Source organism: Dromiciops gliroides, chromosome 1 (genome assembly GCF_019393635.1).
Source record: "Dromiciops gliroides isolate mDroGli1 chromosome 1, mDroGli1.pri, whole genome shotgun sequence".
Lineage (NCBI taxonomy): Eukaryota > Metazoa > Chordata > Mammalia > Microbiotheria > Microbiotheriidae > Dromiciops > Dromiciops gliroides.
The window spans coordinates 138514493-138542016 of NC_057861.1; the positions used below are offsets into that span (position 1 = coordinate 138514493).

The 27524-nt window shown below is 42.0% G+C and overlaps 1 protein-coding gene across 3 annotated transcripts in view; it reads left to right on the forward strand.

Moving 5' to 3' along the window:
- The first annotated feature begins 8593 nt into the window (after window positions 1-8593).
- Window positions 8594-27524, forward strand: part of NCALD (neurocalcin delta) — a 586370-nt gene continuing 567439 nt past the window's right edge. For 2 of the 3 annotated variants that reach the window (XM_043965590.1, XM_043965608.1), the window contains exon 1: window positions 8594-8802. The gene's annotated coding sequence lies outside the window, so the exon portion shown is untranslated. The remainder of the gene's footprint in view (window positions 8803-27524) is intronic. The other variant, XM_043965575.1, reaches the window with a different exon arrangement.

Here is a 27524-nt window from a genome sequence, read left to right on the forward strand (position 1 = left end):
TGTCTTTTTTTTCCCCACCTCTGGTGTCACAGTGGATAGAGCACTGGCCCTGGAGTTAAGAGGACCTGGGTTAAAATTTCACTTCAGATATTTACTAGCCATGTGACCCTGGGCAAGTCACTTAACCCTAACTGCCTTAAACATCTAGGGTCATCTCCAGTCATCCTGATATGTATCTTGCCACTGGACCCAGATGGCTCTGGAGGAGAAAGTGACATTCATGACCTTGCACAGCCCTTCCTCACTTAAATCCAATTCAGTGCAAGTCATGACATCACCCTGATGTCATGGTTTTCTTCGAGAATGAAGGACAAACAACAAAACACAAATGTTATATTCACTGTGAAATAACCAGTGTTCTGGTTATAGAATATTCATAAGGAAGCAGTGCGGTATAGTGCAAAGAATTATGGAGTCCAAAGACCTAAATTCCAATCTTGGCTGTTATATTTACTGGCTTTGTGACTATGGGTAAGTCTTAGAGCCTCAATATCCTCACCTGTAAAATGGGCATAGTGAGTGAAGTGTTTTGCAAAGGTTTATACATTATATAAGTTATTATTTAACAAACAATTAAAAATACCTATGGTGTGCAGAGAAATATTTTAAGTGTTGGGAAGAGATGTAGAGTTTAGGTAAGATAGGGTCCCTTCTCTCATGGTACCTCTAGGCTCATGGAAGAATGAGAGGCTGGAGAAAGGACAGAGGTGTTCACATCCTGCTTTTGTCACTTAATAATTGTATGACCTTGGGCAAATCACTTCACCTCCCTGGGCCTCACTTTCCCCTAAGGTCTCCTCAGGATGCCTAGAATCCCTTCTAGCTCTGAATCTATGAACCCATACCTTACAAACAGAGATAACGCTCAACAATATGGTATCTATAAAATGCTTAGTAGCTAGATTACTCCAATTTTATGACAAATTTCTCATACCATTTAATGGACCTAAATACAGCACTGAGATTATCAAAAAATTGGAATTCATAGATAAGACTTTTCCTGCTGCAAGAAAGCAAAATGTTTTAGTTCAAAGTAATGCTATCATCCAATAGAGGTCTGCAGCTGTTCTGAAAAACCTTTAGACTCATTGATCTTCCCAAAGGCAACAGATGGATGTCTTGAGTTCATAGCTCACAAAGCAGTCTAGTGTGGAAATGACAGGCTCCACCCTCTTGCACCTGCTGTTGTCCCTGGAGAGAAACAGTTTTAGTCCTTGCCGTGGAGAGCAGTGGCCCTGTAGTTTGCATCAATTGCAGACAAAAATGCAGGGACATGTGGGTGTAAGGAGCAATACACTGTAGTGAAAAGTCCCCTATCCCTAAATCATTTGGTTCTGGGGGATATGTCCAGAGTAGCTGTAGACACTGAAGGTGGGCTGTAATGAAAAAGCTCAGTGTAAAATTATAGACCTGGGAGGGGCTATAAAAATCCATGACTGGTATAGGAGGTGGAGTTGTTTTTTAAAATAGCATCCTCCCCCAATTATGTGTAAGGACAATTTTTAACCTTTATTTTAAAAAATTGAGTTCTAAATTTTCTCCCTCTCTTCTTCCTCCCTAAGATGGTAAGCAATTTATATAGGTTATATATGTACAATCATGTAAAACATATTTCCATGTTAGTCATATCATGAAAGAAGAAACAAACCAAAAGGGAAAAAAATGAAAAAATAAAGAAAGTGAAAATAGTATGTTTCGATCTGCATTCAAACTTCATCACTTCTTTCTGTGGCTATGAATGGCATTTTCCACCATGAGTCCTTTGGGATTGTTTTGCCTCATTGTGTTGCTGAGAAAAACTAAGTCAAACTTAGTTGATCATTGCACAATATTGCTGTTACTATGTACAATGTTCACCTGGTTCTACTCCACTTTGTATCAGTTCATGTAAGTCTTTCCCAGTTTTTCTGAAATTATTCTGCTTGTCATTTCTGATAGCACAATAGTATTCCATCATAATCATATACAACAACTTGTTCAGCCATTCCTCACTTGATGCACATCCCCTCAATTATCAATTCTTTGCCATCACAAAAAGACTTGCTAATTTTTTTGTACATGTAGGTCTTTTCCCCTTTTTTATCATTTCTTTGGGATACAGACCTCTTAGTGTTCTTAGTGGTATTGCTGGATCAAAGGGTATACATAGTTTGATTGCCCTTTGGGTATAGTTAAGAGGTAGAGTTGGAAAGGAACATGTAACCTTTGGAGATCCTATGGTGGGAGAGAAAATAAAATTGGGGAAGGAACAAGAGGGGAGAGAAAGGAGAGAGAAAAACAAGGAGAGGAAGAGGACAATTGAAGGGATAATAGGGGATAAGGGAAAAGAAGGGAGGAAGGGGGAAAAGGAAGGGAAGGGAGAAGGGAGGGGGAGGAACAAAATTGAGGGAAGGGGAAATGAGAAGGGAGAAGAGAAAGGGAGGGGGAGAATAAAAGAGAAGAAGGGGAGAAGGGAAGAAAAAGGGAGGGGGCATAGAAAGAGGGGGAGAAGGGGTGATATTGGAGAGATTGGAGGTGAGAGAACAATTTAGGAGACTCTGATTAAGATTAGGGTGTCAACATCTCAAGGGAATACAATAATATACTAAGTTCCCAGAACCATAGAAAAAGCATAGCAGGAAATTTCTGTGGGCAGAATCTAGGAATAACTATGAAGAATACTTTCAATTTAAAGCCTGGAGGATGGAACTAGGTCCCAGAGGAGAAAGGACCCAGCTTCCCCAGGGACCTCAGAAGCTGAAAAGAGAGAGCTCAGCCTAGGACAAATCTTTCATGGGACTAGAAGAACTGCTTTAGAGATATTCTAATTAAATTGAAAACTGTGAGCTTGTGTCAATCAAACAGTCAACTAATATTTATTAAGCACTTGCTGTGTGTCAGGCACTGTGTTAGGTGCCTGAGATACAAAGAAAGGCAAAAGACAGTCTTTCTCAAGGAGCTCATAGTTTAAAGGGGGAGACAGAATGCAAAGAGCTATGTTTGAACAGGATATAGATAAGAGTTGTTGGCAATAATCTCAGAGGGAAGGCATTACGATTAAGGAAGACTGGGATAAAGTTCTTTTAGAAGGTAAGACTCTAGCTGGAGAAAGGAAAGAGGAGTCAAGGAAGGCAAGTAAGAGGCTTTTTTGCTAGTTTAGCCAAGGGGTAATGAGGGATTGATAGGGTGGAGAATATCTTCATGGAGAAGATATTCATGTGGAAGAAGTGAAGAAAGAAATGACAAGAGTTGGCAACTGAATGGATTTGTGGTGGCAGAGGGAGGAGCCCAGGATAATACCAAGGTGATGATGCTGGGAGACTGAAAGAATGGTGGGACCTTTGACAGAATTTAGGGAAGTTTGGAAGACAGCTGCAGGGGGTGGGGCAGAAAGGGGGGATGGATAATGAGTCCTCTGTTGTATATGCTAGTTTTAAGACCACAGGATAATAGAAGGAACCCTAAAGGGCATCTAGTCCAGCTTCCTCATTTTACAGATGAACAAATCCTCAAATAGTTTAAGTGACTTGCCCAGAATTAAAAAGCTAGTGTTTAAATCACAACTCAAACTCAGGTCTTCTTGACTCCATTGTACCATCATGAGGGGGGCAGCTAGGTGGCACAGTAGGTAGAGCACTGGCCCCGGGAGTCAGGAGGATCCATCTCAACTCAGACACTTACTAGCTTTATGACGCTGGGCAAGTCACTTAACCCCAGTTGTCTTAAAAAACAACAACAAAGAAACATCTGGGGCCATCTCCAGTGGTCCTGATGTATATCTTGCCACTGGACTGAGACGTCTCTGGAGGAAAGAATGCGGTTGGTGACCTTGCATACCCATCTCTCTCTTAAATCCAATTCACTGCAAGTCATGACATCACCCCCATGTCATAGTTCTCTTTGAGAACGAAGGACAAACAATAATAATCATCATGATGCCTAATAGAAGCATTGTCCTTTCTGCAAGATGCCTATGTTGTGGTAGTGTAGGACTTGGAGCCTAGGGGGAGAGACTAGTTGTTTCACACTAAAGGGAGAAAACACATTTAGAACTTATCTGAAATGTGTTTTCTTTTTATTGTTGTTGTTTGTAGTGGACAGAGAAAAGAAATGGTATGCACTAGAAAAGAGAAAAAATGGGAGAAGGCAAGAGAACTTTTCTCTCCCCCCTTTCTCTTTTCATTGCCTTGGTGGGTACAGTCCAGTTACCAGAGAGATGTTGCCCTGGGAAGCCTGTTGGGGGAGTATTCTATATGGTCCTCCCTGGGGCCAAGGAGCTTTGTCACATCCCATCAACTGGTAACCAATTTGTCAGGAAGCATCATAGACTCAAGGTTCATGAAAAGTTTACACAGGGAGACACTTCCTCCTTTGAGGAATAAATAACTCCAGTCTCCTCCTCCTCTTCCTCCTCTTCCTCCTCCTCCTCTTCTTCTTCTTCTTCTTTTTTGAGACTGAATTTTTTCTGAATTTGGAGAAAGCTTCTGGGTGACCACTGTTGTCAGAAGCACTTCAAATGGCAGAAGGTAAAAGGCAAATGATCACCTTCATTCTGTTTCCTGAAAAACTTCCAGAGCACATTTTAATGACTGTTTTGTTTTTCAAACGTGTCAAAAAGCCACTTAACCTTAGGGAGAGCTGCCCAGGCAAGGGAAAACCCATATATTCATGGGGAAGACTTCCCCCAAAATGGCAATTAAGAAATTGGTAGCCATGCATCATTTCCATTGTTACAAGGCTGGGGCTCAGAAGAGGCAAAGAGGCCATGGTGCTTAGTCCCCAAATATTGCAGTCAGTCAACAAGCATTTATCAGGTATTCACTATGTGCTAAGTGCTAGGGATACAAAGAAAGGCAAAAACCATTCTCTGCCCTCAAACAGCATAGAGTTTAATGGAAGAAATAGAAATTATTAGGTATGTACAAGCTATCTGCAAAGTAAATGAAAGGTAATTTAAAGGGGGAAGACATGAAGCAGTGTACTGGGAAACATCTCCTGCAGAAGGTGGGATTTGAATTGAGCCTTGAAGAAAGCCAGGGAAACCAGGAGGTAGAGGTGAGTGGGTACTCCAGGCATGGAGACAGCCTGCCCAAAGAAACAGGAGATGGAGTGTCCTGTTGGAGGAAGTAAGTAAACTGCATAATTCAGGGCACTGACTGCTGGGAGGGTGACCTCTAGGTCAAACCAGAATAGGTTCCCACTCCTTCCCCTCTGGGCTCTCATCTCCTTTAGGTGCCCAGAGCCCTCAAGCTGCTCACTGACTACCCAGAACTACCCACTGCTGTGCCTGTGATTTGTGGCTGACTATGCTAAGATCTTTTGCTCACTTGTGCTCCCATCCAAACTTTCCCGAGTGGTCTATCCTAAGCATTCCTGCCAGGCCTCAGTGACCCAACAAACAGCATATTATGACTCCCTATCTTTGCACTTCAATTAACATCTTCAAGGCCTCCACCCAAAGGACTGGCATGTGGGAATTTCAGCATTGAGGAACACCCAGTGTGAGTAAGGTACGGCAAAGATACAAAGATAGAAAACCAAAAAAAAAAACCTGTCTTCAGGAAGTTAATATTCTGCTGGAAATTAAGCACTTAAATAGGTAAGTGACCACAAGATCATTTGAGGAGGAAGGAAGTTGTAAGGATCTGGAGGATCAGGAAAGGCTTCTCTAAGGAGATGACACAATTCAGACTTTGTAGTAAGCCAAGAACCCAGGATAAAGAAAGAGTCTATTCCAGGGACAGAAATTGGAGTTAGAATGCTGTTTTTTTGTTTGTTTGTTTTGCGGGGAAATGAGGGTTAAGTGACTTGCCCAGGGTCACACAGCTAGTAAGTGTCAAGTGTTAGGTTGGATTTGAACTCAGGTCCTCCTGAATCTAGGGCCGGTGCTTTCTCCACTGTGCCCCCTAGCATGCTGTTTGGGGAATAGCAAGGTTGTAGGTTCTTGTAAGAAAGGCATTGCATTGTATGTTTGTGTGTATGTGTGTGTGTGCATACACCCAGGTGGGGGATTGTGACTGAGGATTTACCAGCCAAACCTCATTAGTGTCCACTCTCCAGCAGAGGGTGTCACAGGATATGAATCCTACTAGCATACTATTGAATTCTCCCAATTGAACATTGGAAAGAGGACCATTATGATACCAACAGGGTTACATCAAAAACTTCCAGATACTAGGGAGTTCATGTGCCAACTCTCAAACATTCAAATGTGTAAGATATATACTCATTCCACTAGATTGTAAACGCCTCCTGTTAGATTGTAAACTCCTTGAGGCAGGGACTGTCTTTTGCCTCTTTTTGTATCTCCAACACTTAGCAAAGTACCTGGTACATAATAAGTGCTTAATAAATGTTTATTGAATGAATGAATGAATAAAGGAATGAGTGAAAGCTGGTCATCTTCAGTGCCTTTCAAAACCCTAGCCCCACCTTCAACTGAATTTGCCCTAGTCTCCAAGAACAGGGGATTCATTTGTGGGGAAAGGCAGCTCCTGAGACAAAAGCTGGGACAGAGTGCAATGGGCTTGGGACAGAGGTGGCAGCCTGTAATGGGAAAAGGAGAGGTGGGGCAGCCACAATGCAGTTCATAGAAGGACCACAAGACTCCAGGGTTGTCCAGGAGACTGCTTTGGGGAAGAAGTAGGGGAAGGCAATGTCAGCACCCTAGGTCAGTGTCCCAGTTGCCCCACCATAAATACAGTGCTGAGAAACAGTAAGTAGGACAGTTTGCCTGGAACATGAAGCAAGGTAGATTGCACAAAATGAGTGACATGTACTAAGAAATGCTTCCCAAACCTTGAAGCACTACATAAATGCTAGCTATTCTTATTAAGCCTGGAAAGGCAGGGTATAGCTAGATTTCAATCAGCTTTAAATGTCAAAGAGGAGCTTGTATCATGGTTATAGGGAGATGAGTGGACATAGTCAGGACTGTTTGGGGATGATAACTTTGGAAGCTGTATGGAAGAATCAGAAAGTCGAAAGATTGAAAAGAGGATAAGAAGTCAGTTACAATTGTCCAGGTGAAAGGTGACTGGACCTGAATTAATCTGCTGGCAGTCATGTGAGTGGATGGTAAGGCACATGGTGAAGATAATGTCCAGGAAGGATTGACTGGGGGAAAGAGGTAGTGAAGGAGAGGGAGAAATCTAGGATGGCTCTCTGGTGAGTGGAGGGACAGGAGTGTCTTCAGTTAGAAATAGGGAAGTTTGGGGGCAGCTAGGTGGTGTAGTGGATAAAGCACAGGCCCTGGATTCAGGAGGACCTGAGTTCAAATCTGGCCTCAGACACTTGACACTTACTAGCTGTGTGACCTTGGGCAAATCACTTAACCCCCATTGCCCCGCCAAAAAAAAAAAAAAAGAAAAAGTCAAAGAAATAGGGAATTTTGGAGGAGAGGCAGGCTAATGAATTCTATTTCCAGCTCATGGAGTTTGAGATACTTACCAGATGTCTAGTTGGAGATGTCCAATAGGCAAGTGGGGATGTGAGACCAGAGCTGAGAATGGAGATTTAGACTGGATATACAAATTTGAGAGTCATCTGCATAGAAATAATAATCTCATGGGAGAGGAGGATACCAGGAAAAGTAAGACAGTCTAGATAAGGGGCTTATAACTTAGGGTCTGTGAACTTTTAAAAAAATCGATAACTATTTTAATGTAATTGATTTCTTTAGTAATTCTATATATTTTATTTTATGCCTTTAACCTTTAACATCTTTATTCTGAGAAACTAACTGTCCATTGGATTCTCCAGCCTATCAAAGGAGTTCCGGACACCCCTCCCCTCCCTTTTCCTCCCCCCTCGACCGACCCCCTGGCCCAAGTTAAGAAGCTCTGGTTTACAGAGAGAAGGGAGGGCATCTTTTATTAATCACAGTTTATAGATAGAGCTCGAAGAGATTTTAGAGCTCCTCACTTTTTTTTTTTTTTTTTTTTTTGCAGGGCAATGAGGGTTAAGTGACTTGCCCAGGGTCACACAGCTAGTAAGTGTCAAGTGTCTGAGGCCGGATTTGAACTCAAGTCCTCCTGAATCCAGGGCCGGTGCTCTATCCACTGTGCCACCTAGCTGCCCCTAGAGCTCCTCACTTTACAGATGAGGAACACTGAGGCCCAGAGAGAGGACTAGTCATTGGCTCAAGGTCACACAGGCACTAAGTAGCGAGTGCCACTCAAATAACTACACAGTGTTAGCAAGGGTAGCAAACGTTCCTTGATGATGATGGTAGGAAACTGCGATGGTATGTCGCATGTACCCCTGAATTTCAGATGGGGCTGAAAGGTACAAGGGACTTGCAAGACAATCCCGGAGCAGACTTGTTTTATGCTCCCGGTCGAGGGGAAGGTGACTGCGGGAGAATTTACTTTCCTGCTCCCCATAACCCGTCCAGCCCCAGTTCCATGTGGGGCCCTCAGCTCGCAGGTCTCCCGCCACTTTTTAGCCCCAGATCTCTCGAACCCTTAGCGCCTATTGATCCCCGTGCGCCCCTTTAATCCGGCCCCAGCTGTCCGTCCGGACCCCCCCCCCCCCCAGCCATGGCCATGCCACTCCCAGGCTGGGACCGGAGATGTGGGCCTCCCTCGGCCACCTGAAAGCCAGAGAGCCCCGGGGAAGGGAGAGGTCTGCTGGGTGAGGGTCTGCTTGGCTGAAGGGAGGGGGCCCCTGGAGCTGCTGCAGCGGCCATCGCGGGGAGGCGGGCGGGGGTAAGGCGCTGCTGCTGCCGCTGCTGCTACTGCTACTGCCGCTGCCGCTGCCGCCACGCCACCGCCGCCGCCTCTCTCCGGGTGACACAGGCAGACGCCGGGAGTGACAGTGGCGGTGAGTCGCAGCGTTTCTCTCTCCGCGCCTCCTCCTTGGTTCGAGCGCCTAGGCAGAGTTGCGGCTGGGGCGGGTCTGGCGGGTTTGGGGATGGTGGGGGGAAGGAGCGGCGGCAGCTGCCCCTGCAGTCCCGGGGTGCGCGAGGAGGGGAGGAGCGCAGTACTTTAGAGGGGACCCTGGCCCCTAGACCCACTCAGTCCGCAGCCACAATTGGGCACTCACTCTTTCCTCGTATTTGGGGGTGGGGAGAGCAGAAGGAAAAGAAGGGGAGTGGGTGTTGGCCAGGGGGGAGGAACTTCGGGGCGAGACGTGCAAAAGCGGAGGCAGAAGGGGGACCTAGTGCTCAGGGTCAACTCTTGGGGCGTAGCAGAGAGATCTCAAAGCCCCTGAAAGTAGCAGTGCATCTCTCTGAGGAGAAGGGGGCCGGGGCTCGGGCGCACAGCTGGTTTCCTCATCTCTGGAACGGGAGCTTAGTTAGGGTCAGTGGAAACGAAAGGGGCATCTTAATCCCCGCCCTGCTGTGGCTGTACGTGCACCATACCGCACCCAGTCGCCTTCCCCTTAGGGGCCCGGGTCAGGGGCCTGGCAGTAGGGTGGGTGGCGCAGGAGAAATGACAGGGGGTGGGGTAGGGGGTTCTTTGGCGCGGGATGGAAAGGAGTTGGTAGAGGGGGGCGGAGGAGGAAGTATGCATTCTAGGCTTCTGATGCAGGACTTGGAACGTTGGTTAGTTGTGCTGTCAGGGACCCAGGGGAAGGGGCGTGTTGGGCAGTTGTGTTTCATTGCACGCCGGTTTATTTTTAGGTGCTGGAGAAGCAGGATGTGTAAAGCGGGTTGTAACAGCCAAGAGGGTCAGGAGGTCTCTGTGTCCGCAGGAAATGGATTAGTTTCTTGCAGCAAATGAGAAAAATCAAGGGGCAAAAAGAAGCCCATTGGCAGTCAGAAGTTCCTTCTGTCTCCGTCGTTTACCTTAAACGTGTTTGTGGCTGCTGCTTCTGAGGCTAAACTCTGACTCCCATAGACGTGTTGAAGCGGCTTTCTTTTCAGCAGTAATGTATGTGTCACTGAGAAGCGGCTCAGGCACTCTGAAGGGAGGCACATCAGCTTGCTCAAAGTTCTCCCTGTTCAAGTTTAAAAAAGAATGAAGTCAAGCTGCGTAGCCGTCAGAAGGATTTTTACAGATGAGATGATCCACTCTTACCAGGAACCCTGGTTTTTTAGCCTGTTGCGAGGTGGCTAGGGGAGGGATGGAGTGGGGAGAAGACTTCCCAGGGTAGAATCATGAGCGGAGAAGGGACTGATCAGAAATATAATAACTTCCAATTATCTGTAAAAATCCCCTCCCCCACCCAGGATCCATGCTGGAGTTTTCGTCTTGGGCAGTTTTGGTGCAGAAACTCCCTCCACTGATTCAAATGAGTATCTATCTCATTTATAACTTAGTCTTTCAGAGTGGTCTGGGGCACGAAGAGGTCCTTCATAAATCCTTCAAGGTTACTCAGCTGGTTATCATAGCAGAGTCAGGAGCCAAGTATGTCCTGAATCCCAGGCCAATCCTCTAGCTATTACCGTTTCAGGAAGCTAGGTGGCTCGGTGCTGAGAATATCAGGCCTGGATCCATCAGAAAACTCAGAGTTCAAATCCAGCCTCAGACACTCTTTGAGCTGTGTGTCCTGGAGCAATCCATTTAACCTGTTTGCCTCAGTTTCCTCATCTGAAAAATGAGGTTAGTAGTAGCACCTACCTCCCAGGGTTGTGAGAATCAAATGAGAGTATATTTGCAAAAAGCATTTGGCACACAGTAAGCACTATGTAAATGTTAGCTATTATTATCACTCCTGAAAAATAATATATGGAAAGAGTATGTTTGGCTGATTAGTTTGTAACCATGCCAAGAGCAGGGAGACAGAACTGGTGGGCCCTCCAAGCCTGGAATAGTGAGATCTTGTGCTTTTTTGCACAGCTCCTTTATTTGAAGAAGTGTATGAGATTAAGAGGTCAGGAAGACCTGGATTCAGATTCTGCCTCATGGGTGACCAGGTATTAGCTTTTCTAAATCTGTTTCCTCATTTGTAACATAAGAAGGTTGGAGTACATGGCCTCTAAGGTCTCTTCCAAATTTCAATCTGAGATCTTGGAGTTTCAGGGGCCAAAGTACATTAAAAAGGACTTTAAGGAAAAAAGAAACTGTTCCTTCTGTAAATAAAGAGGCAGGATGATGGAGGAGAAGGAGTGGGAGAGTAGCATTCAGAAGACCTGTCTTGCAGCTTAGGACCTGTGTGACCTTGAGCCAGTCACTTCCCCTGAATGAGCCTTAGCTTCCTCACTTGTGAAAGAAGGCACCCTCTTACTTTAAAATCCCATGATTCAAAGATTATATTTATTGGAGTTCAGCTTTATTATAGTAGAAGGCATTGGGAAAGAACTTCTGGGTAAGCTAATGCTAAGCCCTCTCCCTCATAGAGCCTATATCCAGAATGAGTTATAAATATGTGATAGGTTCTCCAAGTTCACAGGATCATGGGTTTCAGAACTTGAAGGGATCAGTTGGTGCCCTGCTTTCCAACAGGCAGAATGCCATTGCTTTTCTCCCTTCTCTTTTAGAGGGCCTGCAATCTTCGAGCAGTATTTACTCAGAATTACTATTACTATTGGGCCAGTATATATTAATAGAGGTCTAGGGATGAGTGTAAAGACCAATAAAAAATCTTTATAACCAATACCCAAAATTATAAACTTCATGAAAAATGAGAATCTGAAAATTCTAAGGAACTGAGAGTTTGTCATAAAACTATAGTTTACTGACCTTTGAGGAATATTTCAGGGGGTTCTGCTTATTGTTTTTGTCACAGGCTTACGAAACTTTCCTGTTCTCTTTTGTTCTCTTCCTTTTCTCCCTCTTGTTTTCTCAGGTCCCCTCTTACCATAAAAAGTACCAAAGATTCCCAGTCTGGAATCTAAGATTGGGCCATAGGGAAGTCCAGATCCAGCTGTTTGACAGAGCTTTTGGAATGGATTTAGCTCAGGAAGTAGAAGTCAAGGTCACCAAATGCATGGGCTTTACAAATAGTACTTGGATTTCAGACTATTTGATCTGACTTTCTTGCTGACTTTGGTCTGTTAAGAGGCTGGTGTACCGAGAATTTGAAGCTTCCTCTCATAGCATCATACGATGATAGATTGAGAGTTTGTAGGGAGCTCAGCAGGTATCTAATCCAACTCCCTCATTATACAGATGAAGGAATTGAGGCCCAGAGAGGTTAAGTGATTTCCCCAAGATCACACAGATTGAGCTGAGATTTAGACCTAGGTCTTCCACAATTCTTTCCACTGTTCTAAGTGCTGCTTAATAATACCTCTGAGAAATTCCAGTATCCTGTCTGGCTCCTGGTACACTTTCAGGCATTCTAGTCCTGGGCATTCCTAGGAGTAATACAGACCCCCCAGGAAACCCTTCTGAAGAAGACAAGCCTAGGACCAGGTCTGTCTGGAGCCCTGATAAACATGATTACCACATGTTCTTCTTTGGAGGTGTAAGGGGCTAAACTTCTAGCTATACTGTCTAAAATATCTAATGAGTGGTCACCAATAAATTATAAGCTTTAGCAAGAGTTTAGACTTTTAAGCATTTATTAAGGACAATAAGAATTTGGTGAAGAGAGAGAAAAAGAGACCTAGGTTCATCTATTTATCAAAGGGAGAGCGCATTTCTAGCTCCACTCTCCACCAGAGTCCTGATGAAAGAGAGCAAGAGAGCCAGCCCCACCTCTTCTTCCTCCCACAAGCAAACGTCACTTCCTGACACCAAAGAAAAGCCACATGGCTTGCCCTCAGCCGCCTTCTCCTCATGGCAGAGCTTTCCTACAGTAGCTCTCCAGCAGGTAGCGTCATTCCAATCATTACAGTTCCCTCCCCCCCGCCCCGCCCACTTTGTTTCTTCTAGAAATGCAGGATGTTTCCTTGATGAAACAGTAAAAAATAACAGAATATAACACCCTATGCTAACAAACAATATGTTAATAACAATATAGAAAAGGGAGAAAGGGGAAATTTTGTACAGAGGGGTGGTTCCTCAGGAATAGGTGCTTTGACACTGGCCTGCAGAGGGAGTGCCTCTGCAGAGAATACATATTACAAATGGTGTACGTAACAACAGAAGGGAATAAAAATCAACAAAACAAAACTGTTCATTTAAAGTATTTGAAAGTCTTTTCTCAGATGATTCTTGGGACGTCCTCTGGGTGTAGTTGTGGAATGGAAATCTTTTCAGGGTTTGATGTGTGGATATTGGTAATCAGCCAGGAAAATTTCCTACAAAATGGAGCTTAACACAACTTTAAAATAGCTTTGTCAATAATCAAATCAAACAATGAGAGTTCTTAAAAACATGTCTAAGGGAATTCAGAATCTTAGTTGTTACACATGAAACATATAATAAAACAAAAAAAATGAAACATTCTATAAAACTTAATATTACTATAGTCCCCCCTTGTGGAGGGTAAATTGAGAAGACAATTGCTGTGATATTAGTTTAAAAAACTATCTATCAAAGGGAGAGCACATTTTTAGCTCCACTCTCCACCAGAGTCCTGACAAAAGAGAGCGAGAGAGCCAGCCTCGCCCCTTCTTCCTTTCTAAAGCAAAAACCACTTCCTGACACCAAAGAAAAGCGACATGGCTTGTCCTCAGATGCCTTCTCCTCATGGCAGAGCTTTCCTACAGTAGCTCTCCAGCGGGTGGCGTCATTCCAATCATTACAGAGATGCTATTCCCACATTACCCTGATGCTATTCCCACATTACCCTGCTCTGTTCAGACACATGTAAAAGCATTGTGCTCATTTCTGGGTGCCACATTTTGAAAAGGATGTTGTTAAATTGAAGAGTATCCAGAGGAGTGCAACTAGGGGGAGAAGGGCCTTTGGTTCATGGCATTTGACTGAAGGAACTGGGACATTTTGTCCAGGGAAAAGAGAAAAGGGGGACATATCCGTAGTTATCTTGTAGGGCTATTGGAGTTGTTCTGTTTGGCCTCAGAAGATGGAACCTGGAGCAATGGGTGGAAGGTGAAGAGAAGTGAATTTAGAATTCAGGAAAGGGGAAATTTTCTAATAATTAGAGCTATCCCAAAGTAGAACAGGGTACTTCATGAAATAATGGCATCCCCCAATTGGAGGTCTGCATATAAAGTCTGTATATCCACTTGTTGGGGTTATTGGAAGAGGATTCTTTGTTCAGGTTTGGTTAGGTTGAACATGAGGTGGAGCTTGGAGGTTTTGCTGGACTCTGATATCATCATCTGATTCTGATTCATTATTCCTCTGCCTGGCAACACTGGCCATGATTACCAAGACCTAGGCCTTGAGAAAATAAAATTTTAATTGATGGTTGAGAAAATCTAGAAACTTCCCTAAGACAAAATTTCTATTATCTGATTATAAAGTTGAGGACTATAATGTCTGAAATATTTGTAAATGACACTTCACCTAGCACACCAGGTTCTCATTCTTTTAATTTCTAAGCAAAAAATACACATAAAAAAGTATGTTAAAATACTGGCTGGTCAGAAGATGAAAGGAAGAAAACTAGATAGCATATATTCAATACATCCTTTAACATCTAAAAACATTTTTTAATATCTTTTGTTTTTATATCACATTCATTTCTGAATATATCCCTCTCTTACCTAGTGTATCATCCTTTGCAACAACAAAAAATAAAAAAGTGGGGAGAAGGCGGGCAAAATTTATTCAAACTAACAAACATTAACCAGGTCTGGCAGAATATGCAATGAATATGTATCTTTTGATTGGATTGATTGAACTTTCATTTTAACTTAAACAACTCTGATGCTCCAGGTAAGTCAAATGATCCCAAATTCTTTCTCCCTGCTATCCATGAGGGTCAAGTGAATAGCCTGATGTGATGAAAAGATTATAGGAACAGAGACAGCAATATTGTTTGATGAAGAACTGTGAATGACTTTCAACGTCCATTTTTTTTTTGAGACCACTTTTTTTGGGTGAGGCAATTGGGGTTAAGTGACTTGCCCAGGGTCATACATTACTAAGTGTCAAGTGTCTGAGGACAGATTTGAACTCAGGTCCTCCTGAATCCAGGGCCGGTGCCTAGTTGCCCCTGAACTGTGAATGACAACTATTCTCAGCAATACAATGATCCAAGACAATACCAAGGGACTATTGATGAAATATACTATCTACCTCCAAAGAAAGAACTGATATTGATTGAACACAGACTGAAGCATGCTATTTTCACTTTCTTTCATTTTTCCCCTTTATTCAAGTTTTCTTATGCAAATTGATTAATATGTTCATGTTTTATATAAGTGCACATATTTAATCCACATTTGATTGCTTACTGCCTCAGGCAGGGGGGAGGGCATGGAGGGAAGGAGGGATAAAATTCGGAACTCAAAACTATAAATAAAATTGTTTATTATTTTAAAAAAATTATAGGGGGACAGCGAGGTGGAGCAGTGGGTAAAGCACTGGCCCTGGATTCCGGAGGACCTGAATTCAAATCTGGCCTCAGACACTTGATACTTGCTAGCTATGTGACCCTGGGCAAGTCACTTAATACTCATTGCTACACACACACACACAAAATTATAGAATTATAGATTCAGAGCTAGACGACACTACAGAGACCCTCTAGTTAGATTCCCTCATTTTACATGTGAAGAAATTGAGGCCTAGGGATGTAATTTGTCCAAGGTCACACAGGTTGTAAGTGTTGATGATCACATTATCCAAAAGTTCCTTATTCTGAATAAAGATAATCATTTTGTTCAGCAGAATAACTCTGGAGGAAATGAATGGGGATGGATGAGTGGATGGATGGATGAATGGTTTGATGGAATGAGGTGTCGTGAGAAATAAGGCAATAATAATCCTACTTTTTCCTGCTCAATGAATTTAGCACATTTAATGCAAACTATATATAGTTATCCTTAGCCATCTTGAAGATGTAGTCATTCAGAAGAGCGAAGCAATAATTTAGTATGTTTACATTCCCAGGCTCCAGTTAAAAAAGAGTAGAATGGTGATTGGTGAAATTTGCTACCCAATAAAGCACCTTCTTCAGTGTATGTATTTTTGTTGTAAGCTCAGATCTTGAACTTGTGTTCTCAAGGCAAAGGGATGCATTACTCTGGCTCTTGCAAGGTTAGTTAGATTATTATGGCCAGGGGCAGCTAGGTGGCTCAGTGGATGAAGCACCAGCCCTGGATCCAGGAGGACCTGAGTTCAAATCTGATCTCAAACACTTGACACTTACTAGCTGTGTGACCTTGGGCAAGTCACTTAACCCTTATTGTCCTGAAAAAGAAAAAGAAAAAAAAAAGAAAAAAGATTATTATGACCAGCCCAATAGAATGAATTAGGAAAAGCCACCCTAGAGTCAGAAATTCCTGGTTTTGTGCTCACTTGCCATCCTTATCACTTTATGTGAATAAGTTGTAAATTCAGTTCAACAAGCCATTTATTGTTGTTATGGTCATTGTTGAGTCTCTTTTCAGTGGTTTCTGACTCTCTGTGACCCCATTTGGGGTTTTCTTGGCAGGGATGCTGGAGTGATTCACCAATTCCTTCTCCAGCTCATTTTACAGATGAGAAGCAGAGACAAACAGGGTTAACCGACTTGTCCAGGGTTACACAGCTGGGAAGCGTCTGAGGTCAGATTTGAATTCAGGAAGATGACTCTTCCTGACCATGGGCCCAGTATTTTAGCTACTGCGCCACCTAACTGCTGAAAAACAATTGGTTATACTATTTATTAGACATCTAACTCTGTGCAAGGTAGGTCCTAGGTCTTGGGGATAAAAGGATATCTCTCCTCAAGGAAGCTGTTGTCTTCTATGGGGAAGAATGTAAGGTACAACGCATTCACAGATAAGTAATTATAATACATGTACAAAATCATTTCATGAGTGAAATAACACTTATATCCAGGGGGAATATCAGGAGAGGCCTTGGTTAGATGACATCTCAGCTGGGCTTTGAAGGAAGCTGTGGATTCTAAGAGGTGAAAATGAAGAAGAAGCAGAGAATGGATGATTCAAAGGTGGGCTATGGAATATTTTCTGTGAGTGACAAGGTAATGCTCGAGCTGGGCTTCGAAAAAAGCTAGCTTCTTCTTTGGAGTGGCTTATGTGAGGATGGGGGTACATTTCCTGGTATTGAGCTGGGAATCATTTTGTACTATGTAGGGAGCATTTACTCTCCCTCCCCGAAAAGCGAGGTCCTTCAAACTGCCTGTGGAGAGTGGTTCCTCTGCTGACATCAGCAGCATAAATCACTCAGGGCAGGCCAAGTGTGGCCCATCTCCAATTAGTCTGCCAAATTCCATTATTTTACCACAATACATAAGAGAATATATGTATGTGTGTGTGTGTGTATACACATAGGTGTTTGTATGTGTATGCACACATACATATTGCACATATATATGTATATGTGTATATACATGTATGTATATGTGTGTATGTATGTATCTATCTCTATCTCTATCTCAGGCAATACAGAATGAAGGATCTATTCTATTGGGAGTGAGGTAACCCAGCTCAACCAAGAGTGTCCAAGGGGGAGTGTTATGAATAAAATCTAATGTGTTTCCTTACCTGTCTCCCCAGCTTTTTGCGGGGAGGTGGGGACTAGCTAAGATTTACTGGTAAATTCAGCATCAATTTAGGCTTTTAAGCATTTATTAAAGTATATTAGGGGTTGGGACAGCTAGGTGGCATAGTGGATAAAGCACTGGCTCTGGATTCAGGAGGACCTGAGTTCAAGTCCAGCCTCAGACACTTGACACTTACTAGTTGTGTGACCCTGGGCAAGTCACTCAACCCTCATTGCCCCATCAAAAAAAAAAGTATATTAGGGGTTAGCAAAGAGAGAGAGGGAAAGATACCTTCACCTAGCTATCCAAGAGAGAACACATGAAGTTCAGATAGATAGGAAACCTGTCTACCTTGGCCTGCTTCTTCTGCCACCATGAGCTTGTTCCAGCCACCAAAGAGACAGTTTCCCAGTCCATTCGAGTGGAAGCTTCCTGTGGGACCAGAAAAGGGGTGGTCCCCACATACAGCTCCAAGCTAATTGGCTGGTAGCATTAAAGTCCATAGATTGACATGATTTGAAGGTGGTCCATGAATTGTGCCGTGACTTCCGGATGCTGGGATGACCTTAGAAAGGTCACCTCATGTCTTTCTCAATAGGGGGTGGCACCCTGGTTCTCACATTCTTCCCTGTGCTTCATGAAGCAATAACATTACAGATACTTATGACTAACAAAGTAAAGGGAATGAAAAGAGAGAAAAGAAACTGAGCGACGCATTGACAGAAGCTAAAGGGGGCACTCCCCTTTAGCAGGCGAATATTATAAATAGTATATGCAATGGGGAAAAGGAAAACAGGGAAATGTCCATTTAAGTCTTTGAAAGTCTTATCTCAGATGGTTCTGCAGATGTCCTCTGGGTGTAGTTGTGGAGTGAAAGTCTTTCAGGTGTGGATGGTGATGATCAACTAACAAGTCTCAGCTGTAGAGTTTTGCTTGTGATTATAAAGTCTCTCAGGTGTTTCAGATACTGGTAATCAGCTGGAAAGTTTCCTACAAAATTGATCTTAACACAACTTTAAATAGCTTTGCCAATAACCAAATCAAACAGAGTTCTCAAAAACATGTCTAAAGGAATTCAGAATCTTTTAGAGATTTTACAATTATTATCCAATCGTTACACGTGAAACATATAATTTTCTGAGAAACTCAAGATACTATCAATAAGAATTGCATTTACCCCTCCAACATCCCTGTGAAGAGAGTAGTAATTATTAATTCCATTTTATAGATCAAGAAACTGAACCATCCAGGTTCATATATATTGAAGCTTAGACTAGAATCTAGGTCTCTCATTTCCTAATTCAGTCCGTTACTGCTTAAGGTAGTGTGGTGTAGTAGATAGAGTATTAGAATCTGGAGAGACCTGGTTTACTACCTTTAACACATATAAGCTCTGTGACTGAGGGCAAGACACTTAACACCTATGAACTTCCATTTCCCCATATGTAAAATGGGAGTGATAAAGCCTGTAATGCCCTCCTTAAAGGTTTATCATGAGAAATAAGTAAAGTCTTGTATATAAACGTATTACTGTTTAATTTTGGTAGTCTTTCAGTTGGCTGATCCTATGTAGCTGGGTGTCCCCATTCCCTTCATAACTATGAATCATTCTTTGGAATTGTAGTTCATTCTTTCAATAAGCATTTGTTAGATGTATGAGTCATTTGTCTTAGAGTCTCACATCCCCCATTTTAAAAATGAGGATAATAATACTTTCACTACTTAATTCACAGGGTTGTTGGGGGAAGCACTTTGTAAGCCTTTTAGTTCTATGGAAATGTAAATTATTAATGAAATGACTGTATTTATCTCTTTTTGGACTGTTTTATTCAAGGCCTGGGAGGCTTGCTGCCAACTACATATACATAATAAAGGAAAGAATTTAGAATGAAAGATTTTAGGTGCCTTGTGATAGCCTTGAGCCATCTCCCAGATAGCTTTTTTTGTTCTTGTTTTTTTATACCTATTCATTTTGGAAAACCCAGAGTGTGTTATGAGTAGGGAAAAATTGTGGAGTTTCTTTGCCAGAGAACCCCCACTTTCTTTGTGGGTTTAAGGGTGCTGGACCTCCATAAGGAATTAAACAATAGGTATAAGAGTTTCTAACTCTAAGTCAGATAGTTGTCTGGAACAATGGATTGATTTAGCAACAGTTAATTCAAAAAGCAGACCATGGTTTTGGGTTATAATTAACTGCCTAATTGTTTCTGTTCCCAAATAATGTGGCCCCTGGAGGCTAGGACAGAAGGAATTGACTTATTCTTGTCTTCTTTTGAGAAATAAAGGACTTTTACTTTAGTTCAGTGCCTGGGTATGTGAAGGGCCTGTCTTTTCTTCCTAACTAAAAAAGGTAAAGCTCAGGTTCTGGACCCTAAGTTAAAAGAGAATGTCAGCTCACTTCTCCTCCTATGAAGAAGCAATGTCATTTCAGCTGATCACTCCAACTGAAGTTCATTGGATGGTAGCAATAAGAAAAAAACTAGGGGAGAGACACCAAAACAGAACAACTGAGAGACTAGCTGAGTAGTAACAGGACACATGTATTTTTTCAGTAGATGTGGGATGCCCAGGTGCAGGCCCAGTAGAGAGCAATACCTAGGGGCAGCTCACCTAGGGAGAGCAGTGTAATGTTTTATCAGAAGACATCAGTGGAATCATGCTTTACAGGAGTGGCCTGGTCATGAGCATTCTCTATGCATTTGTCTCTCTTGTCTGATCTCTAATGTGTTTTCACTCTTCCTAGTGATGATATGTGTATTGTTCTGAAGAGCATGGTCCAGATTTAAGGGGGAAATATTCTACTTCTACTTTTCTTACCATACTATTTCACTTAGTGCCTTCATTTTGAACTTGTTGACTAAAAGAAAACATTTCAATGGTAAGTCCTTTATAAATGCTTAGTGACAATGGGAATCACAAGATGCTTTCTTTTCTATTTCTTGTCTGTACTCTTATCTTGGAATGAAATAAAGAGTGTTGGATTTGAAATAAGAGGTTTTGGGTTCAAGTCCTATCTCTGTCACTTGTGCAACTTTGGGTAAGCTATTTTAACCTCTCTGCACTTCAGTTTCGTCATCTATAAAAATGAAAGAACTGGAATAGATGATCTTTAAAGTATTTTCTAGCTGCCAAATTTGTGACATTTTTCACTTTGGGCAGATTTTCTCTGATGATATTGAATGAGTGAAGTATATAGCTCAAAGAACACCAAGCAGCTTTTAAAATTTCTAGGGATTTGAATGATGTGGATCTTTTATAAATAAAATTGGGCTCTAGAATCTAGAACATCAACACTTTGGGATTCTCAATCACTTTGCTGCTAATATATCTGTCCACACTTCTCTTCCTTTGCATTTTTTTTTGTGGGGCAATGAGGGTTAAGTGACTTGCCCAGGGTCACACAGCTAGTAAGTGTCAAGTGTCTGAGTCTGAATTTGAACTCAGGTCCTCCTGAATCCAGGGCCTGTGCTTTATACACTGCACCACCTAGTTGTCCCCTTCCTTTGCATATTTTGATTATTCTTTTGGTCAGGCAGAAACTTAAAATAAACTTAGAAACTAGAGGTTTCTTTCTTTTGTTGTAGGTGCGTTCATAGTTACAGCATGACAGTGTTTTTGCATTTGGTCTACTGTATTTGACAATGCAAACAAAAGCATAAAGTCCCCATAATGATTTGTTTACACTTGAATTGCATGTGAGCATCCCTTGTTGCTGACCTTGGGTATCTCTCTCCTTCCATGTTTTCTTTCCCATCATCACCTTTGCTTCTGGTGACTCCTATCCTGTCCAAAACTGACGGCACTCTTTCTGTATCCCCTCTGCCTCTATTTCATGCCTTATCCCAGTGACAATTGGCACAGAGTCTGTGGTGATGGGACAGGAGAAAGTAAATGAGGAGGCTCCTGCACCATTTCTGTCCTCATTCACCCTCAGGCCTGGTTAAAGGAGAGAAAGGCTTGCATCCCCCTGATAGTCTTATCATTGACCTAGCCTGCTTTTCTCTTCCTCTGATGCTTGGTCTCTACAGTCACAGAAGACATGAAGGGAGGGCAAAGCATGACTGGCATGCCCCACCACTTCCCTAGCTCCTCAGCCTATCCAGGGATACTTCTTCCCTTCACTCTTACACATTCCTCTTTTGTTTCCTTCTTGTCCTTCACCTTTACCCAGCTACCTCCCATCACAGACTCTTGTTTCAGTCCAAGAGAGCCACTATCAGTGACCTGGAGTAATTTAGAGGCAGGGTAGTCTCTCCAGTCCCACTTATTGCTCGGCAGAGGGTGAAGGAGCTCTACTTTAACAGGTAGCACTACATCAGGGCAAGGTGTATTCCCTACTCTCCAAGTGGGGATGATGAATGTTTATTTTTTCCCCAAAGAAATACTGTAATCAATGGTTAGATATTACACTAGAGAGGTAGTCAGTATGTCATATGAATAGAGAAATGGATTGAGTATTAGGAAAACCTGGACACAAACCCCATCATCAGACACTTAGCAGCTGTGTGACCCTGTGCATGTCTTTAATTTCTTTAAGCCTCAGTTTCCTGATCTGTAAAACGGGACTAATAACTGTACCTACCTCATAGGGTTGTCATGAGGATCAAATGAAATAAAGAATGTCAAGTGTTTTACAAAACACACAACTCTATGAAAATTTTATCATCACCATTCATACATAGTTTATGTTATATTATGGGTTAGACTTTTGGGGGTTGCTCTTGGAAATAAGGTGCTGTAACCTCTCTTTGGAAAACATGTTCCAAACTCCAAAGGACCAACTTAGGTGGAACACATTACCAGATTAACTTTTGGAATAAAAATGAAGGCAAATTTGAGGTTTTGAGGGAAGAAAAACAGGTAGGTTGTTTCTACTGTGGATCACCTTAAGTCTTCTTATAGACTCTTCCCAGAAGCACCAGAAGGGAAAACTTTCAGTCCATCCTCCCTTAACTTTCTTCTTCATTACCAAGAATACTTTATCCCCCTATTTAACATAGAGTAGGAATGGTGCTTTAAAAAATAAAACAACTCCCCACGCCCCAACAGCTCTATGTTTGAATTCTGCAAAGAAGGAAGAGGCAAACAGACTTCCAGGGTGTGGGTTTTGCTGTTCGGCTTTTGTCTTTTAGCAAAGAAGGCAAAACTTCATATTCTCAGCATTCCTGGGGAAGGATGCTATTTTCCCTAAAGATGCCAAGACCTGGGTTTTCACTTTCAGTGTTAGTATCCAGGTCCTTTTGTTCTTCATGGGGAACTGCAAATGGAACTAGGGAGAAACCTTTCTGTCCCTTTTCTTTGCTCTGAAGCTTGGGGGAATAGCTTGAAAAGTTGTGGGAGAATTGATTCTGCCCCATCTGTCTTATCAACAGAAGCTTTAGAGACAGAAAGTTTGGCCCAGCAGTTCATAACAATACTGATTCTCGGAGTAAAAGCAAGTTCTGGGCCAACAGATGGATCCTAAGTTTCTCAGTGTATGTTCCTATGAGGTGGGGATAATAATCTAACTTAAATGAACTTGCTTCTTGGCTTTATGTTGCTCTAATGAGTGCTGTGAGAAGATACTCATCTGCCCCATCTTCATTTTTAGCTTTTTATTCATCAGGAACATTAGCCTCAAAAACCTTATTTTACTGAGTATCTTCTCTGGCTGAAATGGTACCTAACTTGGTTATCACTTAAACTGAGAGTTTTGGATTTTATATAAAATGTTTGTAGTACTTAGGTTTGGGGACCCATGGTGTATGCTCCCATAGCATGGACATTAGACCCGAAACATTTTCTGAGTTGCTCTTTAGGTGTACTGATTCCTAATTTGGTCGAGAGAATAATGACTCCACTGATGCATGACTGACTATATGAGGGGATGGAGTTGACACAGGAGCTTTGGAGAGCCAGACATTTTTCTACATTCCTTCTTTGAGAGAGACACATGTTCCAGACACTCTTTGGGAAGGAAACCAGGGTTACACTTGGGAAAAAATGTTTTGGTTTTAGTTAATGTCAAATGTCAAGACATTTCAGGCCAAGGAGAGGGAAAACCAATAAGGTTTGTAGGCATAGGTTCAGGCTACATGGCCTCATGCAACTAGTCTTTTTCTTCCTTCCTTCCTTCCTTTCTTCCTTCCTTTCTTTCTTCCTTTCTTCCTTTCTTTCTTTCTTTCTTTCTTTCTTTCTTTCTTTCTTTCTTTCTTTCTTTCTTTCTTTCTTTCTTTCTTTCTTTCTTTCTTTCTTTCTTTCTTTCTTTCTTTCTTTCTTTCTTCCTTCTTTCCTTCCTTCCTTCCTTCCTTCCTTCCTTCCTTCCTTCCTTCCTTCCTTCCTTCCTTCCTTCCTTCCTTCCTTCCTTCCTTCCTTCCTTCCTTCCTTCCTTCCTTCCTTCCTTCCTTCCTTCCTTCCTTCCTTCCTTTCCCAGATTGACTGCTTTATTTTGGTCCTTCACTGACACAGCTTTATTCAGGACAGGAAATAGTGAGCTTCTGTATTGACTGGGTACTTATCTTTACCACCTTCATTCTCTTCAATTCAGCAAACATGAGGAGTTTACTATGAGTATGAGGTACTTTCGGGAGAGTTTGGGAGAAAATAACAGCTGGTCTTTTGCCTTTGAGGAGTTGACAATCTATTAGGAGAGAGGAACATTATACAAATGATAATACTATTGGATAGAGTATTATCAATGCTTACAGAAGAATAGTTTGATAAAGGAATTCACACCAATGAGTCCTGTTTCCTAATGGGAAGGGCAAGGCAGCACATGGCATCCTAGAGTTCTTCTAGGACAAGAGAGACACTGTAAAGGAGGAAAAGGATGTTGGTAAGAGTCTACCACTGACCAAGAGGAAAGAGCACTAGTCTAGTACATAGTACGGGTGACATAAATGCTTATTCCCTTTCCCCTCCCCATAAAGTTTGATCTGTATGTATGTGTGTGTATATATATATATATATATATATATTCTGTTAATCCATACTTTTTGTCTAATTGGGGGTGAATGGGATATTAATTTTATGGTAGTCAGCCAGGAGCCTTTAAACAGTATTGGGGAATTTTTTTTTACATATGCCAAAGATTATATGAACATTCATTTCAGTTTCATGAAAAATACCCCATTTCCACTTCTTCCTAGTTTCTTAGAATAAGGTTCCAGTTGAGTGGTAGTCTGATGCCTTCCTCTACTAATCACAATGGATCAGCAAAAGAAAAAGGCTGTAAGTAACTCGTTCGAACATGTAACTTGTTAGATAACTGTGATGGCTTTACAGGGAGAAGTATATTTTCCTTAATTCATGTTGGTGTTGGCCCACTGTCAGTAGGAAATATTCTTTAAGGTGTTTTTCTAGGAGTGCTTGATGTTGAAGAGTCCTGGTTTCTAATATCCACCCATTCTCACCTAGTTAATTCCTGTGTGACCTTGGGCAAACTACAACCTCTCTTTTTGTCTCTGTTGAGGGAGTTGGTCCTCTAAAGTCCCGTTTAACTCTAAATCATGTGAACTCTGTGATCTCACACTTAGGTGGGTGGGTAGGAGTGGTGCTCACATTGTAGAACTTTTCTCCCTCCAGATCCAACTCCCTAACTAGAGGACTGATACTCCTTGAACTTGACCTCACGATCATTGTATGCTCACCAGGTGAATTCACCCAACCTTGCTAAGCAGCTGCAACTAAGTGATGGGCTGGGTCCCTCTGCATACAATACAATAGTTTTGTTTTCCCTTTCTACAATCTCTGTTTGAAGATGAAATGCACTGTGATTTTGCCTCTGCTTGAAAATAACTGATATTTACGGAGGGTTTTAACATTTGCAAAGCACTTAGAATTCAAATCTTATTTGAGCCCCACAATAACTCCATGAGTTAGGAATAACAGGCATTTTGTTGTTCAGTGGTGTCCAACACTTTCTGACCCAATTCAGGGTTTTCTTTGTGAAGAGACTGGAATGGTTTGCCATTCCTTCTCCAGATCTTTTTACAGATGAGGAAACTGAGGCAAAAAGGGTTAAGTATTTCATAGGTTTCATAGAGTTTCATAGCTAGGAAGTGTTTGAGGCTAGATTTGAGCTCAGGTCTTCCTGACTTCAGGTCTGGCGCTCTATCTACTGCTCTACCTAGCTCCCCTATATAACAGGCATTACTACTTCTATTTTATACATGAGTAAACTTCAACTCAGAGAAGTTAAGTGACTCACCCATGACCACAACCCTTGTGAGTTTCATAGGTGAGATTTGAACACACATCTTCATGATTCTAATTCAACCCATTAATCCACTATGCCATGTCATACTGTCTCAGCTTTATAAATTAATTCTCTTAGATAGTATTAACTATCTTTCCTAAGAACTGAGTAAGCCAAGAAAATTAGAATTTTCAGAAATGTGAAAATTATGTTATTATAGGATTCTTAAAATTGTCAGTCATGTCATGATTGCCGCCAAAGGTCAGATGAGCCCAAGAACCCCAGAAACAGCTGTCTCTGCTCCTCCCCTACCTCCTCCAGGCTACTGGAAGTATTTCCAGCCTGGGCCTCATAGCCATCATGTAGGAGAGGAGTTCCTGTGATGTGACCTGCCAACTAATAACAATAACAATGAACATATACATATACATGTACATGTACACACACAGATGGCATATTCATGTTTGTAAAGTGCTTTACAAATATCACCTAATTTTTATCCTCAGAACAATCTTGTGAGGAAGGTGCTATCATTGGAGAAGGAAATGTCAAGCCACTCCAGTATCTTTGCCAAGAAACCCCCAAATGGGGTCACAAAGAGTTGGACACAACTGAAACAACTGAACAACAACAAAGGTGCTATCATCATCTCCATTTTGCAGATGAGGAAACTCCAAGGCACAGATAGAAGTTAAATGACTTGCCCAAGGTCACACAGTTAGTGTCTAAGATAGGATTTGAGCTGAGTCAATTCCTTTTCTGTATCTACTTTGCCACTTAACTGTCTCTGCAGGTGTTGCAACCCCACTCTCCTTGGCAGCCTTGGCTACTGAAGACCCAGAAAAAAGACTCAGAAAAAGAAAGTTCTCATACCCAAGGTCATTGGCACTGTCAAATCAGAAACAGAGGTAGTTTTTATAAATAGAAATAACCTTAAAGAAAATGCATTGCTGTCTTGACTCTGAAGCCTAAGGACCTCTGGGCCTTTCCATCTACCCTGCCGAAGAACCCTCTTATATCAGTTGAGTCCTTTTATTAGAATGTGAGCATCCAGCTTCAGACACTTGACATGTACTAGCTGTGTGACCCTGGGCAAGTCACTTAACCCTCAGTGCCCCCCCCAAAAAAAGAATGTGAGCAACTTGAGAGCAGCAGCTATTCTTTCTTAATCCTCAGCACTTAATAAATACTTTATCACACATTCATGATATATAGAAGTAACATTTTTCAGCTTATCTAGTCTTGAATTTAGTCCAGAAGGACATTGGCCAGGGAATAAACCTGCAAAATATTTGATTTCCCTGATTTGAATGAACCTGGCTTATTTTGCCTGGGCATTCTTCATTTGGTAACTTGTAAATGTGACCTTTGAGTTGTAGTTTCTAATAATGAAGAATAGGAAAAAATAGAGATTTCATTTATGATTTTTTAAGGTTATTTGAAACTAGGAAAAAAGGTATGTTAAGTGCATCTGTTTTTATTGAATATTTAGAGAAATATCAGAATTGAGGCACCTAACTTTTTTAATTAAAGAAGAGATTTGCTGCTCTGTTAAAAGTATCGGCATGCTAAATAATTATCCTAAGGAGATATGAATTTGTTTATTACCAAACCATATGAATTTCTGAAAGAACTTGCTCCCAGGTTGTGGTAATTTGGACTAAGTCTGAGCTGGTTAATAGTGATAAAAACAACGCCAGCTGACCCTTTGGACTTCCACCCTGACTTTATTTTGTTCTAGACTCACTTGGTGGATATATTTCTCTCTGGTTACACTTGCCCTGTCAGACGGTGCTCTTGAATTCATTCTTGGCCTTTGAGGGTCTTTTTGTTAGAGGAAACTATATGGCAAAGTGCATAGAGTGATGGACTTGCAATGAAGACTTGAGTTCTAATCCTGCTTCAGACATTT